Below are 17,593 nucleotides of genomic sequence, written 5' to 3'. Positions count from 1 at the left end.
TTATCATCTCACAGGATTGTGCAAATGTGTGTGTAAAGTGCTTAGTTTGGTGCCTAACACATAGTAACTACTCAGTAAAGTTATTATTACACCATCATCATCATATTTAAATGTAAATATTAAGAGCTAATAAATTTGTAAAAGGTAGTATACCCTTACCCCTTGAACCAAAGACTAGTTTAGTTTTAAGTGGTTGGGTTAATTTATCACTTAAATATTAGCCTCTTGAATACCTTGAATTTCAATTGAACGTAGCCAGAGGATTTCATAATTGGACTGTTGCCTCTGGAAGTTGGAGCTTTGTTTGTTTGGTTGGTTTCACTTCCTACACTAAGCATGTGGCTGTGTGCACCTTTATGGTGACTTCTGGTACTGGGGAATCAAAGCTTCATTCGCTTCTTTGGAGGAGATGATCTTATGCCATATGAAGCACTCAGACTTCGTTAACTATGTGTACCATCCAGACAAGACCAGGTGCTTCCCATGGCAGCCTGTCCTTTTCTTAGCTCTCTCATCAATCTAGCCTGTTCCTTCTATTCCTCTTTATATTAGAACTCCTCTTTGAACAAGGAATGTTGTTTTGTCACTGCTAGGTCCCCAGCAATTAGTAATGCCTAGCACATACTAGGTGCCTCCTGAATGTTAATAGGTGATAATCTAGCAGAACACAAGATAAATCCGCAGGTTGAGATTTAAGCTGTGTGGTATGAACGCTGCATTGGCAAACTTATTGAATCAATTTTGTTAATACAAGTTTAACATGTCTTAGTAACTGACTTAGTTCAGTAATCATTTACTGAGTGTCTTCTAGGCCAGACATTGGGGACAGAAAGGTAATAATATATGATCCCTGCCTCATGCACAGGAAGTCTAGTGTGATGGACAGACATGTGCCAATGGCTGCCATGGAATATGGTGAGTATTAAGATAAAGGGGCACCCTGTGTGCCCTTGGAGCATAGAGCAGGGCTTGTGTTCTGGGAACATGGGCTCCATGTGAAAACACAATTTAAATTAATTTTTTCTTTTTTTTTTTTTTTTTTTTTTTTTTTTTGAGACAGAGTCTTGCTTTGTCATCCAGGCTAGAGTACAGTGGTGTGATCTCGGCTCACTGCAACGTGCTCCCCCCAGGTTCAAGCGATTCTCCTGCTTCAGCCCCCCGAGTAGCTGGGATAACAGGTGTGCGCCACCATGCCTGGCTAATTTTTGCATTTTTAGTAGAGATGGAGTTTCACCATGCTAGCTGTGCTGGTTTTGAACTCCTGACATCAGGTGATCCTCCCGTCTCGGCCTTCCAAAGTTCTGGGATTATAGGCATGTATGTGTTCATCCTTTTAAATATCTGCGGGTAGCACTTAACTTTAAATGGGTACTAATTAAACTATTGAATGACTTTAGTATGGATTGAATGACTTTGCTCGGTCCTCATTTTTAATTTCCTTCATTAGAGGAAAAAAAAAATGCAGGTTGAATATCCCTCATCCAAACTGCTTGGAACCAGAAGTGTCTCAGATTTTTTTCATTTTTGGATTTTTGAATATTTGTATTATACTTGCTGGTTGAGCATCCTGAATTCAAAAATCCAGAATCTGAGCTGCTCCAATGAACATTTCTTTGAGCGTCACGTCGGCACTCAAAAAATTGTGGATTTCGGTGTTTCTGGTTAGGGAGACTCATCCTATATGGGTGCTGGATTGTCGCAGGAGTTCTGGACCAGAGGTTAAGTGACTAGGCTTTGGTTTCCGCTTTGTTCCTAACCAGGCTGTTTTCTTCCATAAGCTCAGCTTTAGATCCCCTGGTTGTCAAAGAAGGGGATGGGCCATCTGATGTTTAAGGCCTCTGTTAGTTCTGACTTGGAGACACCTGGCTTCAGTTCATCTTCCTTAGGAGTGGACAAAGAATATGGGAATTTTGAAATTGTTAGTCAACATCTACAGGGTCGTTGCAGCCTGGTTTTAGGTAAAGGTCATCTTTAGTGAGCCCAGGGAGAAGCACTGGTTTAGCTGTCAGCTGAGAGGGGTAAGCGGTCCTATTAATTTTTCTCTGTGTTAGTGAAAGCATTGTTAAGGGTCACAGCATTAGTGGAGCTGGCTGGAAAGAGGAGGGGAACTCACTGTTACAGGTTATATTGAATGTCTTTTCAGTCACTAAATGCTTTTTATGATATGTTTTTCAGGATTTCAGTGTTGTATGATTTCTCTGTATTAAGCACAGGAAATTTAACATCAGCAAAAAAGAATGCTCTTTATTTTTTTTTTTTTTTTTTGAGATGGAGTTTCGCTCTTGTCCCTCAGGCTGGAGTGCAGTGGCGTGATCTCAGCTCACTGCAACCTCGGCCTCCTGAGTTCAAGCGATTTTCCTGCCTCAGCCTCCCGAGTAGCTGGGATTACAGGTGCCCGCCAGCATGCCCGGCTAATTTTTGTATTTTTAGTACAGACGGGGCTTCGCCATATTGGCCAGGCTGTTCTTGAACTTCTGACCTCAGGTGATCCTCCTGCCTCGGCTTCCCAAATTGCTGGGATTACAGGCATGAGCCACCACGCCTGGCCTTGAATGTTCTTTCTATGGGAATCTACAAAAGCCAGCTTTTGAGCCTAGTAGCAGAAAACCTCTTCTTCATTGTTTAGCTGTGCTGTGAGCTTGGAGGGCTTCAAGCCCAGCTGAAAAAGCTGTAGTATTTTATGTCAGTGGCTGTCTTGGAGAACTTAATGAGCACTGGGCTGGAGTGATACTGTCAGAGTTCCTGAGCTGTTTGAGGCTCTCAAAGCCTAGATACTGGGGTTGCCCAAATACATCAGCTGGACTCACTATTTCTCTCGGGAGTCGGGGGGTGGAAAATGCTGTGGTCTTAACTCTGCTCTTAATTTTACAGTGCTGTTATTAATGGTAAGAATGATTTCATACGTTTGTATTTTGCTTCGTAATTCACAGAGAATTTAAAAATCCATTATCTGATTTTATTCCCTCAGCAGTTCTGTGAAAAAGGCAGAGCAGTTTTCATATCTTCTGTTTTCCCGTGATTCTCTTGTGGCTCACAGAAGCTAAGAGCCTTCACCAAGGTCATAGGGTGAATGAGTTGCAGAGCTGGGAGTAGAGGCTCAGGCTTCTAGTGACCCTGTTTCTTCCTCGATAGCTCGCTCTGGTGGCGCTATGCTCAGGTAACTGCGCATGCTCGGTTTGATCTTTTGTAAATCCCTGCCCCATTTTGGGGGAGGTTCTTGGGAGGCTTCTATTCATTTTGGAGCATTTAAGTATCTTGTCCTCTCTCCCTCCTCCCAGATGCATGGGCATTTCTGCAGGCCCCCAGGCTGGCCCTTGTGCGTGGGGGTGTCTCCTGCCTCCACGTTGCTTGCATGCCCCCTTCTGAAGGTGCTCTTCCCCGCATGGAGCCCCCTCGTGCCTGCCTCCACACTGCAGGCTGTTCGGTAAATGTTACTGACTCAGCATCGTTGTTTTCTAGAAATGGGACGGGGTATGGAGGCCAAGTTCTTTTCTGTGTGAAGGCTGCGATGGTATCATCTTGCCTTCCCCGTGTGTGCTCCTTGAGGGTGTCGCTGTGCTGCCGTCATCTGTGTTCCCTAGGGTGCCTCCCTTGGAGTCCCGGCCGTAGCAGACATGCAGTCAGTGCTCATGGCCTAAATAAGAGGAAGGCCAACGGAGCCATTAAATCTGGAAAATGACAAGTGAGGGAAAGGAATTTTTATTGAAGGCATGTGAAAAAGAAATCTTTTTAGAAAAGTTGACCTGTTTCTTAGCTGGAGCTGAATTTCAGCTCAGAAAAGCAGCTGTGTGCCCAGAGGGCTTTGGGATTTCAGTTTGGACAGATGAATTTAATTTGTTGTTGTATTATCCTTTTGTGGTTTTATTAGACCTTTCTCCCAAATGGAATCGATTTTTCTATAAAAGTCACACTTCCTTTTTGAGAAGTGTAACACTAATTGTATGGGATGGTCTCCCAAAAGATTACCTGCCAGGAACCAAACACACTGCCTCAGACTCACGGCCCCTGGTTTCTGCCTGTGCAGCTGCAGGGGAGAGACGCACGCTCGAACTGAAATCAAGACGCATGTCTGCATCTTCTCTTTCTTTACTGCTGTTTCGTCTCTGAGCTGGCCTGCCTTCAACGTCTAGGAGCTTGGTGGGTGTAGACACATTACGGTATGGAGGAGGGATATGGTGTTGCAACAGCCAGGAGACTCACTGAAGTCTCTGTTCTCTTCCTGCTCACTGCTCTGACTTTGTACAAGTCGCATTTGTAGGGCTGTGCACAGTGGTTTACACCTGTAATCCCAGCACTTTGGGAGGCCGACCTGGGAGGATCTCTTGAGCCCAGAGTTCGGAACCAGTCTGGGCAACATGGTGAAACCCCATCCCTACAAAAAATAAAAATTAAAAAATTAGCCAGCTGTGGTGGCTCATGCCTGTAATCCCAGCTACTGGAGAGGCTGAGGTGCGAGAATCACTTGAGCCCGGGAAGTCGAGGCTGCAGTGAAACATCATCACGCCACTGCACTCCAGTCTGGTCAGAGCAAGACCCTGTCTCAAAAAAAAAAAAAAAAAAACAAACAAACAGAAACCCATTTGTAATAGTGGCAGTAGTTAACTTTTGAAAGTTTGGAGAAAAGTTCCTAAATAACCTGTGACCATGGACAACTTACTTAGCCTTTCTGTGACTCAGTTTCCTCATCTATGAAAAATGAGAGAATATGGTACTGATCTTACCGGATTTCAATGAGAACTAAACGAGATCAAACTCAGAGCCTGGCACCTCGTGAGTGCACACTCAATGTTATTATTTCAACATTTTAGAGGAAAAAGAATGCTAATGGGTCATTATGGCTAAACATAGTCTATCACTGGCGTTACTCATGGTATTGGAAGGAACTTGAATTCCATATAGATAGTGTGATGGAGAAAGTATTTTGGGCATTGGCAGCATTTATTCAAAGAACAAAGGACGTGTCTGTCCTGTGTGGAGAGCTGTTTCCGCTTGTTTCTTTAAATGCTATGGGAAAAGCAGTCGGCCCTGTGCTCTCTGCCGGACAGCTTCAGTCTCCATGTATTGATTTGGCCAATTGTCGCTCGCTGTCATCATGGCAGCAGCAGTTGAAGGGACAGCTTGTCTTGATTTGCATTTTTGTGTGTTTGTGCTATTTATAGACAATTAAGACATGGAAGCCTGTTTATGGCAAGCTGGCAAATTCAGCAAAACATGGAAAAACCTGTTAGCACAGCTTGCACGTGTGCAGGCACAGAGCAGCCAAATAAACACACACGTTTTCCTGTACTTTAAAAACCCTCTGAAAAAAAAAAAAAAAAAAAAAAAAAAAAAACATTAAACCATTTGCCCAGATGGCTTATAGAGCTAGAGCTTTCTCCTTGAAGTACATGAGTATGTTATGCCCAGACCATTTATTCCCCGAAGAAGACCACCAGAGTCCAGAGTCAAAGCTAAGCAGCAAGGATCTTTATTACAGGTTCGAACCTGGAACTCTCCCTCGCTCGTGAAACGAGACGGGCAGGAGAGCTCCCCCCCTCAGCTCTCCGAACAATGTTATATAGTCTAAGAAAAGTGGGCATAGAGTTATTATACAAATCAGATATATGATTGGCTAGTGTTTGAACAAGGCGATTTGGCTAACTATGATTGGTTCCTGCCATTTCTGATATTTTGGTTCAAACTTTGAGGCGGGAGAGCAGGTTTATGGCAGCAAGAGTTTACCTTACTTAAACACGTCTTGTGACCTTGCCTCAGAACTTACAAAATCTCTGGTATGTGCAAAACAAAATCTCTGGTACGTGCAGAAAACCAGGTACTCACAGAACTTACGAAATCTCTGGTATGTGCAAAGATTAGAGAGCAGAACAAGGGTGTAGCGGATGGGGGGCGGGTACACATCTATCTTTGTGTCCTTTCAAGTATGGCTGTCAGACATCTGAAACCCAAAGCCATCTTAAAACATCACCATCATTTTGATGCTACCCCTACCCACCGTTTTTTTCCATTTGTAAGGTACAAGGATCCAGGAAGGAAAGTATCAGCTTACAAAGGCTTTTGTTACAATTAATCGTTCACATTCTTTCTTTTGGTATCTTATTCTCTGTTTACATTTTATTTTTATTTTTACTTTTTTTTTTGAGACAGAGTCTTGCTCTGTCACCCAGGCTGGAGTGCAGTGGCGCGACCTCGGCTCACTCCAACCTCTGCCTCCCAGGTTCAAGTGATTCTTGTGCCTCAGCTTCCTGAGTAACTGGGATTACAGGTGTGTGCCACCACCTCCAGCTAATTTTTATGTTTTTAGTAGAGACAGAGTTTTGCCGTATTGGTCAGGCTGATCTTGAACTCCTGAACTCAGATGATCTGCCTGCCTCAGTCTCCCAAAGAGCTGAGATTACAGGTGTGAGCCACCGTGCCCGGCCGCTGTTTCCATTTTGTAACGCTAGCATCACCCCAGTGTAGGGTGGCTAGGGGTATTCTTCTTTCCTGTTTCCTGGTGTATTTTCCTCTACAGCATTGATCACTCTTTAACATACTTTTTGGTTGTCTGTCTCTACCTACAAAAATATATATGTTCCTTGTTATATCACCAGTGCCTGGCACGTAGTCAGTCAATTTTTGTTGAATGAATGAATGAATGAATGAATGGGCTAAAAGAACCTTCTTCTTCTTTCTTCTGTCACTTCACACCAAATGCTTTTGGAAAATGCTATGTGAACAGGGATCATAAGCAGGAGAGGTTACACACATTGCTGTGGGATAGCCCATCATCCTCAGATACTTGTCTGGAAGGAGGTGGAGTACTTGAGTAGAAATGATACAAGATAACTTCTTCAGGAAATCAGCCAAGTGTCACAGCTTTTCACATAGGCGTGTGATATTTGCGTATGTGTGTATGAAGAGCTGTCGTGGCCTAGAATCACGGGCCTTTAGATCCCTTGTACAGATAGAAAAGTAAAGGCCGAGGCCCAGGAATGCTGCAGGACACCGAGGTAGAGTCCCTGTCTGCCCTTCTCAGTGCCCAGTCACTTCTCACTGCACTCCCCTCTTTACTGCTAAAGCCACTTTCCCTGACTCTGAATGTGTAACCACGAGGGAGAAAAATGTACTCCAGGCTCACAGTTTGTGGAGAAAAAGCCCAGCAGCTGAAAATCATGTTCACGAAGTTTGTACCTAGAAAAAGTGGCCATTTCTATAGTGTCTTTTAATTTCCCTGTTTCTCATACATTTTATAAACAAGACAGTAGAAGGAGATTTGGGAACAGCAACTTTAGAACAAGGGGGAAAAAATCAAACCTAGAACATTCCAGTTTCTGTTTTCTTCTCAGTTTAGGGCTGAGGCACTTTAGCTTCCTGTCTAAGGGACCACTCAAATCTGATTAGAAGCCATTGTGGGCTGGTAATTATCCGTAATTTTAGGAAGACAGATGCAGCACCAACTCTGTTCTCTAATAGCAGGCTTATTAATTTTATATTTGCATGGCAGGAGAAGCAGATGGCAAGGTGGGATAAGCGTCCAGATGCTTGGTCATTGATAGCTTTTTACTTCCACGTATCACATGGGGATTCCCGGGAGGCCTGCTGAGAACTGATGATTACCTGTCCCTTAACCAGCTGGGTTCTTTTTCATCCTGAGCTCAGAAAGATTGCTCCTACTGCAGCCAGGGAAGACAGGTGGTTGACTGGTTAGAAATCATGGCAGGTTATTTTCTCCACCTGCAGTTCCCAGTTGGCAAGCAGAGCTATCAAAAAGTTGTCTTCTTTATTGTATTTCAAATCTGGGTGTTTAAAAAATTGTGTAAGCAAATTAAGCATTTATTTAATGGTAGTTGTGTGTGTTCTTGATGCGAATGAGAGGTGCGTTCCCTTGTAAAATCCCTGGGACACTGTAGGAGGACGTGAGCCTTAGAACTGAAGTTGGTTTTCTAGATAATCATGTAGACATGATGCTGAGCACCAGACAAAGATGTTGATTGAAGCGATTTAAAAAAATTTTCTGAGTTCAGATTTTACACCAATATTTAGAAAATCAGCAAAGGAACTTGGAGGAATGTTCTCAGGCATCCAGTTCAGCCCCCTACCCACATTGTCATAAAATCCGAGTGTGTGTACAGGGAGGCGCATTCCTTTCTGTTCTCATCACAGATCCTTCCCTGGCTCTGCACCTGCCTGTCATGTATGTCCGTGTGAAGAGACCACCAAACAGGCTTTGTGTGAGCAATAAAGCTTTTTAATCACCTGGGTGCAGGCGGGCTGAGTCCTAAAAGAGAGTCAGTGGAGGGAGATAAGGGTGGGGCCGTTTTATAGGATTTGGGTAGGTAAAGGAAAATTACAGTCAAAGGGGGGTTGTTCTCTGGTGGGCAGGAGTGGGGGTCACAAGGTGCTCAGTGTGGGAGCTTTTTGAGCCAGGATGAGCCAGGAAAAGGAATTTCACAAGATAATATCATCACTTAAGGCAAGAACCGGCCATTTTCACTTCTTTTGTGGTGGAATGTCATCAGTTAAGGCGGGACAGGGCATTTGCACTTCTTTTGTGATTCTTCAGTTACTTCAGGCCATCTGGGCATATATGTGCAAGTCACAGGGGATGCGATGGCTTGGCTTGGGCTCAGAAGCCTGACATTGCCCTCTTCCCTACCTTCCCTACCTTTTCCCTCCTGTGCGGTTCTCTCACAAAGTGAATGGCCTCAGCCACAGCTTCTCTGCAGCTGCATCAGACTGTGGCGACAGGAGTGATGGCTGCTGCAGGGCCTGCTGTCCCCACGGAGCCCAGTCTTGCTTGCCGCTACAACCTGGTCACCATTTTGCCCCGAAAGTATGTAATTCTACAGAATGTGAGCCCACATGCTGGGGATGGAGGCGTCTTTATCACGGTGCTCTGCATATTTTAATCTTGGGTGGAAAGTATGGAAAAGTATGTGATACCTGTGGTTTGATGTCAGAAGGACGTTGTGAACTTGATGTGGACTGAGGATGTTAAGGTGCAACAGGCACCCCGGCTTCATTAAATGAGACTTCCCCATCTCCCTGCCAGGCACGCACAGGTGTATGGCCACGCCTTATGTGTTATCCTTATCTAGAGTGTGCCTTGTTGTCATGCTTAAAATTATATGATGATATTCTGCCTCATAGAGTAGGTCCCAAACCGCATTCAACACAGAAATGTACTCTTGCTATTATACATAGAAAGTGCTTTCATATACCAAGTGGGAGAGCAGTCCTAAAATCTGGGCTGGAATCGCAGAAGGAAGGCATTGGAAAGCAACAGATTCCCTAATCCGAAGCTGATTTTTGATGAACCTAGAAACAGGACCAAGAGAAGTGAATTTGCCTAAGGCCCTGACAGTGTCTCACGGTAGCATCTGAACCTAGCAGTTTCTTGACCTATTTCTTTAAATGATTAGTCATGCTTCCTCTGATTCCTATATAAACATTCATTTATATAATGTTCATTCTTCATTCATTCTTTTATATTCATTTATATAATGTTCCTCATTCATTCTTTTGTTTCAGTGAATTATTGCAGTGCTACCACGAAACAGTATTTGAGTCAAAATGTGGCAGTGTTGATCCCTTTCCAAGGATTTTAGTTGCACAGTTTTTCAAAGTTGTGCTTACAGTTTCTTGTTGGTTGCAAGGTGTCCTTTCAGAAGCCAATTGTGTGGTGTATTTATGTTGATTGTTGGAGGTAGTTTGGTTAGAACCTACTTCGAGTGGCTGGCGTGGGCCTGGGGGACAGTGACAGCTGCCTGCTTCATGGGCAGAGATGAAGTAATTGCTTCCTGGGAAGTACCATCCTCCTGGCCACACTCTCCAGCCCATTTTGTTTGTGTTGGTTTCCTTGGCATCTGCACATTTCTGGCTTCATGTGAGTCTCATTTATTTTAGCGTATGACTTCAGGCTGTGGGGAAGAATGGCCATTTTAGCACAGAGATGCACACAAAGGAACAACTGGCTAAATGTGAGTGAAGACATTCTTAGGGGGGGTTTCATTTCTTTTATTCTGTAACAGGCAGTCTGGGAAGCAGTCTGGACACGTGGCCTGCGCTGTCACAGTTCCTCCTTGCAGGATCGCAGATGTTTGGAGATTGTAGTGATAACTGTTATCATTGAGAATGTCATTCTCGCAGGCTCTAATAAGTCAGGATTTATTCAGTGTTAATTTGTTAAAGACAACTGTATTTCTAGCCAAATCCATGTTAGACGTTTCTCCTGGCATTGTTGCTGGGGGTATTCCCGTGGCTTAGTCTTAGGGAAGCACACGCCTTTGAATACTGCTGAAGCTGTGAGTACCCAAAGCGCACCGGAGTACTTTTGCCATATGGGGTGTTAGTCACTGATACACATCTCAGTCAGACCTGATGGATTCTTGACCCCTTCCTTTTTTAATTTTTTAATTTTTAATTTTAATTTTTGTTTTTTAAGAGCACAACCCCTCAGGTGGCCACCATGAATCTCTGGTGTTTTCAGTTGGCTGCAGCCTATTTGCCATCTCTGGTTCAAACATATTCAAAGCCTGATGATGCTTCCCTCTGTTGTTCTTCTGCTGTGTGACCCCCGCACCCACAGGGTTCAAGACTGTCAGAGCTGGGAGCCACCTTCACAACTACCAGGGTTTCCGGAACCTCCTTCTTCTAGCCCTGGGGATGGAAGAGATGTCATCAGAGGTGAAGGCTTATTAGGTTTCCATGCCATTGATAACGAATGAGGAGGTTTTCTTTTATATAAGGGGAGCTTCTTATAACGTGCTTTAGTAGGGTAAAGAAGCTTTTGAGGTTTGCTTTCTCTGGAAAGATAATTTGTGATCCTGCCCTTGCTTTCAACAAAAATATAATTTGCATACCAGTGCATTTTGTATTACTGAGCACTGGCTGACAAATGGTTCTTAACTCGTCATTCACTCAGCCACTGTTTCTTGAATGGCATATGTGTGCCAGCTGTAGTAGGAACTTGCTAGGCTCTAGGACTAACCCTTATGAAACGGGGGTCCTGGGGGAAACAAATGCATATAAATATAAACGTTTGAGGGGATATCAGAGGGGGTGCCTATAGGTGCAAAACTTCGTTCATTCTTTGCCCCATCTAGGAGGTTTTGTGTCTTAGCAGCATGTTCCATAGCAACACATCCCTCTATCAAAATGTTCATCATATTATTTTGAAGTTCTCTGCTTAGGTACGTGTTTTTCCGACTAAGTTTAGAACTGGTTAAGGACAGGCTATGGGGTATGTATTATATATATCTACACACACACATATATTTATATATATACACATTACCATTGTAAATTTACAATATATTTATATATATATACACATATATATTTCTCCCTTTCTGTATATACACACACACACACACACACATATATACACACACACACATATATATGAAATTCTACTGCCAAGCACAGAAAGTCAAAACTAGTCAAGGGTTCTTTTAGTGTTCATGAAAAAATAGATGTGCTTAGTTGAGAGTGTCCTTCAGTTGCCAGGGGAAAGACAGGATGGATTCACAAAGGGAGATAGTGTTTTGTTTTTGTTTTTGTTTTTGTTTTTTCTTTGTTTAACTCTTGAATTCAAAATAATCCAGACTTATGGAAAAGTTGCAAAAATAGTACAGAGAATTCCCATATACTCTTCCCTCAGATTCCCCAAACATTTTACCCCATTTGTACTTTCTCTTTCTCTCTCTGTGGATATAATTTTTTTTTTTTTTTTTTTTTGAAATGTTTGAGAGTGGAAGGTAGAATGCAGGGCAGGGTGAAAGGTGGAAGGAGAGAGGTAGGTTGGGAGGCTTTTTTTTTTTTTTTTTTTTTAAACCTTCTGAGATGGAGTTTCGCTCTTGTCACCCAGGCTGGAGTGCAATGGCACGATCTCGGCTCACTGTAACCTCTGCCTTCTGTGTTCAAGTGATTCTCCTGCTTCAGCCTCCCGAATAGCTGGGATTACAGGCACCCACCACCATGCTTGGCTAATTTTTTGTATTTTTAGTAGAGGGGTTTCACCATGTTGGCCAGGCTGGTCTTGAACTCCTGACCTCTGATGATCCACCTGCCTTGGCCTACCAAAGTACTGGGATTACAAGCATGAGCCACTGTGCCTGGCGATTGGGAGGCTTTTGCAGTAACCCAGAGCGCTCTGATGAGGGCTGGACCTGGTTGGAAATGATGAGAAAGGTGAGAAGTGGTTAGGTCTGGCATATAGTTTGAAAGGAGAGTTTAAATGGGTTAGATGACAAGAGAGAGACGTGGCTCTGAAGGCATAGTAGCCCTTGCCCTGCTGGGCCGGATGAGACAGGCAGCCTAGGGCTACTACCGTACCCTGCGGGTGGCTCAGGACCTGGGCCAGCGGAGGAACCAGGCAGTGGTGCTGGCCAACTTCGGGACCCTGTGCCTGCACGCGGGTGCCAGCAGGCTGGCCCAGCACCACCTCCTGGAGGCCGTGCGGCTGTTCTCGAGGCTGCCCTGCAGGGAGTGTGGCCGGGACTTCACCCACGTGCTCCTGCAGCTGGGCCACCTCTGCACCCACCAGGGTCCGGCCCAGCAGGGCAAGGGCTACTATGAGTGGGCCCTTCTGGTCGCTGTGGAGATGGGCCTTGTGGAGAGTGAGTGCCCCGGTTCCTCCTGTGCGCCTTCCGGGGCCACTCGCGTCAGGGCACACCTGGGGTTTGTGATTCAGAAACAAGTGGTGGTTTTTCCACCATCGAAAGTGCTGAGTCATGGCCAGCAGCAGATGTTGGCAAGCGCCCTGGAGACAGGCGGTTCCCACAGCAGGGCCAGGCCCTCTGCCCTACTGGGGCAGCCAGCTCTTCCCAGTTTGCCCAGGGACCATGCTGCCTTGAGCACGGAAAGTCCTGCGTGCTGGGAATCCCTAGCCATAACCCTGGGATCAAGACAGGCTCTGCTGAGCTGGGACTTGGGGCCCCTCCATGAGCCAGGCCCTGAACGCCGGTTCTTGTGCCCGTGTTATCTGCTTGGTGTGTTGGCAGCCTGCGCACCTGTCATCCCACTTCACAGAGGACACGGGGCGGGTGATTGCCCAAAGCCGCAGAGCAGTTCATGCAAAAGCAGCTCGTTGTGCAGTGTGTGCCAGGCCCCACCCATAAATGGGGCTTGTGGGGTCCTCGGGTGGCAGGGACTGAGCGTGAGAATGTGAGCTTTAGGCCAGAGAAGCCACAAAAGGGTGAGTGGCGTGATGGCGGGGCAGCACTTGGCCCCGGGTTAGGGAAGCCTCTTAGTCTGGGACCAGAGGGTTGAGAGGATTTAGTCAAGTAATAGGTGGTGGGGGAGGGGCTGGTGGTGTAGCCTGTGTGAAGGACCAGGGATAAGCTAGTGGGGGTGAGTGGTGGTGAGTGAGTGGGGGTGAGTGAGCGGGGAGAGTGAGTGGGGGTGAGTGAGTGGGGGTGAGTGGGGAGTGGGTGAGTGAGTGGGGGAGTGAGGGGTGGAGGAGGGGAGTGGTGTGGGGGGGAGTGAGAGGGGGGGGAGCGAGTGGGGGGTGAGGGGAGAGGGGGATGAGAGGGGGGGTGAGAGTGGGGGTGAGTGGGGGTGATGAGAGGGGGGTGAGCGTGAGTGGGGGTGAGTGAGTGGGGGTGAGTGAGGGGGGAGAGTGAGAGTGAGTGGTGAGTGAGTGGGTGAGTGAGTGGGGTGAGTGAGTGGGGAGTGGGGTGTGAGTGGGGTGAGTGAGTGGGTGAGTGAGGAGTGAGTGAGATGAGGGTGTGAGTGAGCAGGGTGAGTGAGGTGAGTGAGTGAGTGGGAGTGAGTGAGTGGGTGAGTGAGTGAGTGAGTGGGTGAGTGAGTGAGTGGGAGTGAGTGAGGGGGTGTGAGGGGGTGAGTGAGTGGGGGTGAGTGAGCGGAGGGTGAGTGGGGGGGGTGAGTGAGTGAGTGAGTGTGAGTGGGGGGGTGAGTGAGGGGGGTGAGGGGTGAGTGAGTGGGGTGTGAGTGGGAGTGGAGAGTGAGTGAGGGTGGGAGAGTGAGTGAGTGGAGTGTGTGGGGTGAGAGGAGTGAGCGGAGTGGGTGAGTGGGGGGTGAGTGATAAGTGTGGTGTGGGAGCGGGGGAGGGGGGTGGCAGGGCTTATGCAGGGAGGTGCAGAGTTAGGAGTGCGTGGGTTGGGTGCTGGATGGTGAGAAGCTCTTCTGGAGAGCTAAGCAGGGCCTGGGGCCTCAGGCTGTGGCTTGGCCTTTTCCCCAAGAGCACTGGGGAGCCATGGAGTGCTATCCAACAGTCACTGCAGACTGAGCAGTGAATGGACAGTAGGTGGGCAGGGCTGTCCGAAATCTAGGCCGCAGAGGATAGATGAGGAAGTTGAGTCCAGGGAAATGGCCGAGACAAGGGATACTGTTGTGGGTCCCCTCTGCCTTGCAGCGCTTTGTCATGGCATCGTGAGACCACTCAGAGCTGCCTCCTGTGGCCTGGACCAGAGCCCCAGGGGCTGTGGCCAAATCTGCCCATTTCCCAGCACAGGCCTGGCACCCACTCCTGGCCCTAGGAGGGATGAGATTTTGGGAAGGACCGTGTGAAGGGGCCCCGGTCCCACACATCTGCCCAAGGAGGGGTGGGAGGTTCAGACCCAGGCTTCTTCCCCAGGGGCATTCTTCGACTGGAAGGAGACCCTCCAGGAATCCAGCGCCCCAACCCCCACTGCAGCCTCCCGTGGCTCCTGGCACAATAGCCTGTGGCACCTCCTCCTACGAGGCCCTCCCCAGGGTGCTGGGGGATTCAGACTTGGAAATGCAGGCCAGGGAACGGGGATCATGCTTCCCTATCTCCCCACCCTGCGCTGAACGGTCGAGGAGACCGAGGGCGGGGCTGATACCCCACATGCTTACTTGGGGTCATTTTTGAGTCACTTTTGGTAGTTTGTGTCATTTTAGGAGTTTGGCTGTTGTGTCTAGATGGTCTGATTTGTTGGTGTAGAGTTGTTCGTAGTGTTTTCATGGAATCCTTTTATTTCTGTCAGGTTGGCAATAATGTTTCCTCTTTCATTTCTCATTTTAGAAACTTGGGTTTTTAATTTTTTATTTATTTCTTTTTATTAGAGATGGGGTCTCATCATGTTCCCCCAGGCTGGTCTTGAATGCTGGCCTCAGCGATCCTTCCACCTCGGCCTCACAAAGCGCTGGGATGACAGGCGTGAGCCATGGTGCTCAGTCTCTGATTTCAGTCATTTGTGTCCCTCTTTCTTTTCTTGGTCAGTCTGGTGAAAGATTTGTCAATTTTGTTATTATTTTCAAAAAACCCACTTTTGGTTCTGTTGATTATCTCTTTTGTTTTTCCATTCTCTGTATTTTTACTTCCCATTTCCACTCTCATGTTTATTATTTTCTTCCTTTTATTTGCTTTGGGTTTAGTTCATTCTTTTTCTAGTTTCTCAAGGTGGAAGGTTAGGTTTTTGATTTGAGATTTTTCTTCTTTCTTTGAATGTAGACATTTACAGTTATAAATTTCCCTTTCAGCACTGCCTTAGCTGCATCTTGGAATTTTTGATACACTGTGCTATTTTTTTTTTTTTTTTTTTTTTTTTTAAAGACAGAGTTTTGCTCTATTGCCCAGGGTGGGGTGCAGTGGTGCAATCTTGGCTCACTGCAACTTCTACCCAGGTTCAAGCCATTCTCATGCCTCAGCCTCCCGAGTAGCTGGGATTACAGACGTGCACCACCCTACCCGGCTAATTTTTATATTTTATTTTTTTATAGAGACGGGATTTCACCATGTTTCCCAGGCTGTTCTCAAACTCCTGGACTCAAACTCCTGGACTCAAGCGATCCTCCCGCCTCGGCCTCCCACAGTGCTGGGATGACAGGCGTGAGCCACCGCGCTGGCCCGGGCTGTGCATTTGTTTGCATTCTTCTCAAATTAGTTTTCAGTTTCCCTGATGGTCTCTTTGACTCACTGGTTGTTTAGGAGTGTGTAATTTCCACATATTTTTGAATTTCTCACATTTCCTTCACTGTTGATTTCCAGTTTCATGCCAGTACAGCTGAAGAACACCTCTGCTTTGGTCTCAGACCTTCTCCATTCACTGAGGCTCATTTTGTGGCCTGGCACATGGTCTGTCATGGGGAATGTCCCATGGGTGCTCGAGAGGACTGTGTATTCAGCTGTTGTTGGGTGGTGTGTGTAACAGATGTCCATTCGGCGTACCTGGTTTCCTGTGTTAATCTCCGGAATGTTTCTGGCACTAGAAAATCAGAAGCTTTCCACCGTTCCCAGCGCCCTGGCTTTGGGAGAGGCCAGTGAGCCTGTGGCTTGGGAGCCTGGTTGCATGAGAGAAGCATGTGTGGGAACGCCAGGGCCCAGCTTTGAACCCCGTTCCCCCAACATGATGCCGTATGTGGCAGACATGACGCTTGGCTTTGCTCTCTCAGGGTTCCATCTGCGACAGGGGCTACTTGTGCCCCTGGCCTCATCAGCTCAGGCTGAAGGCGGCCCTGGTCCTGGCCAGAGAGGCTTTGTGAAGCAGAAATAGATGGCCTGGTGCAGGGGCCGAGCCTGGCCAGGACCTCGGCCCTGGGAGTTGTAAAGAAGGCCGGCCTCTACCATGAGCATCTGCACCAAGGTGTGCCCATGTGACTGTGTGTTCGGAATCTGTCCTGAAATGGGTGCATGGCCTGTCTGTGCTCAGTCTCCCCACCTATGGGGCCCAGGCTCACAGAGGTGTGAAAGAGGCAAGCATGGCGCAGGGGCCTCCGAGCCCAGCCAGCCTCGCTTCGATGCTGGGAGACTAACGTCTTCCATTTTGTCTTCTGCCCAGGCCAGCTGCGGGCCGTCCAGCGGCTGTGCTACTTCTACGGCACCGTCATGCCCAGCGAGGCCCAGTGTGTCATCTACCATGAGCTCCAGCTCTCCCTGGCCCGCAAGGTGGCCGACAAGGTGCTGGAGGGGCAGCTCCTGGAGACCATCAGTCAGCTCTACCTGTCCCTGGGTACCGAGCGGTAAGGGCTGGCTTTGCAGTGGTGGAGGTGGGGACGGGCAGGGCAGGGAGGGGGGCACAAGAAAGCTGGCCCAGGACCCCAGCAGCCCCTCTCCTTTTGATCATTTGGTTCCTTGGCATCAGATGCTTTGAGCTGGTGGGCCTGGGGTCGTTCCAGGGCTGCTGCTGGCCCGTGAGTCCCAGCTTGAGCCTCCCTTGTTGGGTCAAAGGTCATCTCCACCCCAGCAGAGGCAGTACGTGCACTCTGGGCTGTTCTTCCTACTATGGTGGCTTTTGTCATCTGACCTCTGCCTGCCCCGAATCTTCACTCCTGGCCTTCATCTGTCCCCTTAAATGTGACCACAGCAGCCACCTGTGGCTTCTCTCCCACAGAAGACAGAGCCAGTTGTGTCACCTGCTTCCCTGGGGCAGGGTTTCAAGGTCTCACATCCCATATGTGGCCTACTCGGCTTCCCCCAAGCATCCTGACCTGGTGGGGTAACCATGGCCCTGGCCACCCCACCCACAGGGCCCAGTGACATTGCTGCAGTCACACCCCCTCGAGTGTCGGACTTACTGAGAGAGCAGGGAAGGAGCCAGATTCCATGGGGACCTGGGAGACTGGCTCCAGTCTTGGCCTCAGGTTCACAGAAGGAAAATGGGCCAGTGTGCTAGAGCCATGCTTCTCA

At 47.6% G+C, this 17,593-nt stretch overlaps 2 long non-coding RNA genes and 1 pseudogene across 3 annotated transcripts in view; all 3 read left to right on the top strand.

Moving 5' to 3' along the window:
• Window positions 1-6: 6 nt before the first annotated feature.
• LOC126947290 (SH3 domain and tetratricopeptide repeat-containing protein 1-like) overlaps window positions 7-17,593 on the top strand; it is a 27,498-nt pseudogene continuing 9,911 nt past the window's right edge. The window contains exons 1-2 of the transcript XR_007723007.1: window positions 7-915; window positions 16,746-16,926. The product of XR_007723007.1 is annotated as an SH3 domain and tetratricopeptide repeat-containing protein 1-like (transcript). The remainder of the gene's footprint in view (window positions 916-16,745; window positions 16,927-17,593) is intronic.
• LOC126947291 (uncharacterized) lies at window positions 1,185-15,738 on the top strand. The gene is made up of 3 exons (XR_007723008.1): window positions 1,185-3,424; window positions 10,424-10,665; window positions 15,688-15,738. It is a non-coding gene; the product is annotated as an uncharacterized LOC126947291 (long non-coding RNA).
• On the top strand, window positions 14,051-15,504 carry LOC126947292 (uncharacterized). Its single transcript, XR_007723009.1, has 2 exons — window positions 14,051-14,521; window positions 14,554-15,504. It is a non-coding gene; the product is annotated as an uncharacterized LOC126947292 (long non-coding RNA).

The sequence above is a fragment of the Macaca thibetana genome, unplaced genomic scaffold (genome assembly GCF_024542745.1).
Source record: "Macaca thibetana thibetana isolate TM-01 unplaced genomic scaffold, ASM2454274v1 unplaced_scaffolds70, whole genome shotgun sequence".
Classification (NCBI taxonomy): Eukaryota; Metazoa; Chordata; class Mammalia; order Primates; family Cercopithecidae; genus Macaca; species Macaca thibetana.
Note: the sequence above shows the minus strand (reverse complement) of the source record. Positions and strands in the feature narration are given on the sequence as shown.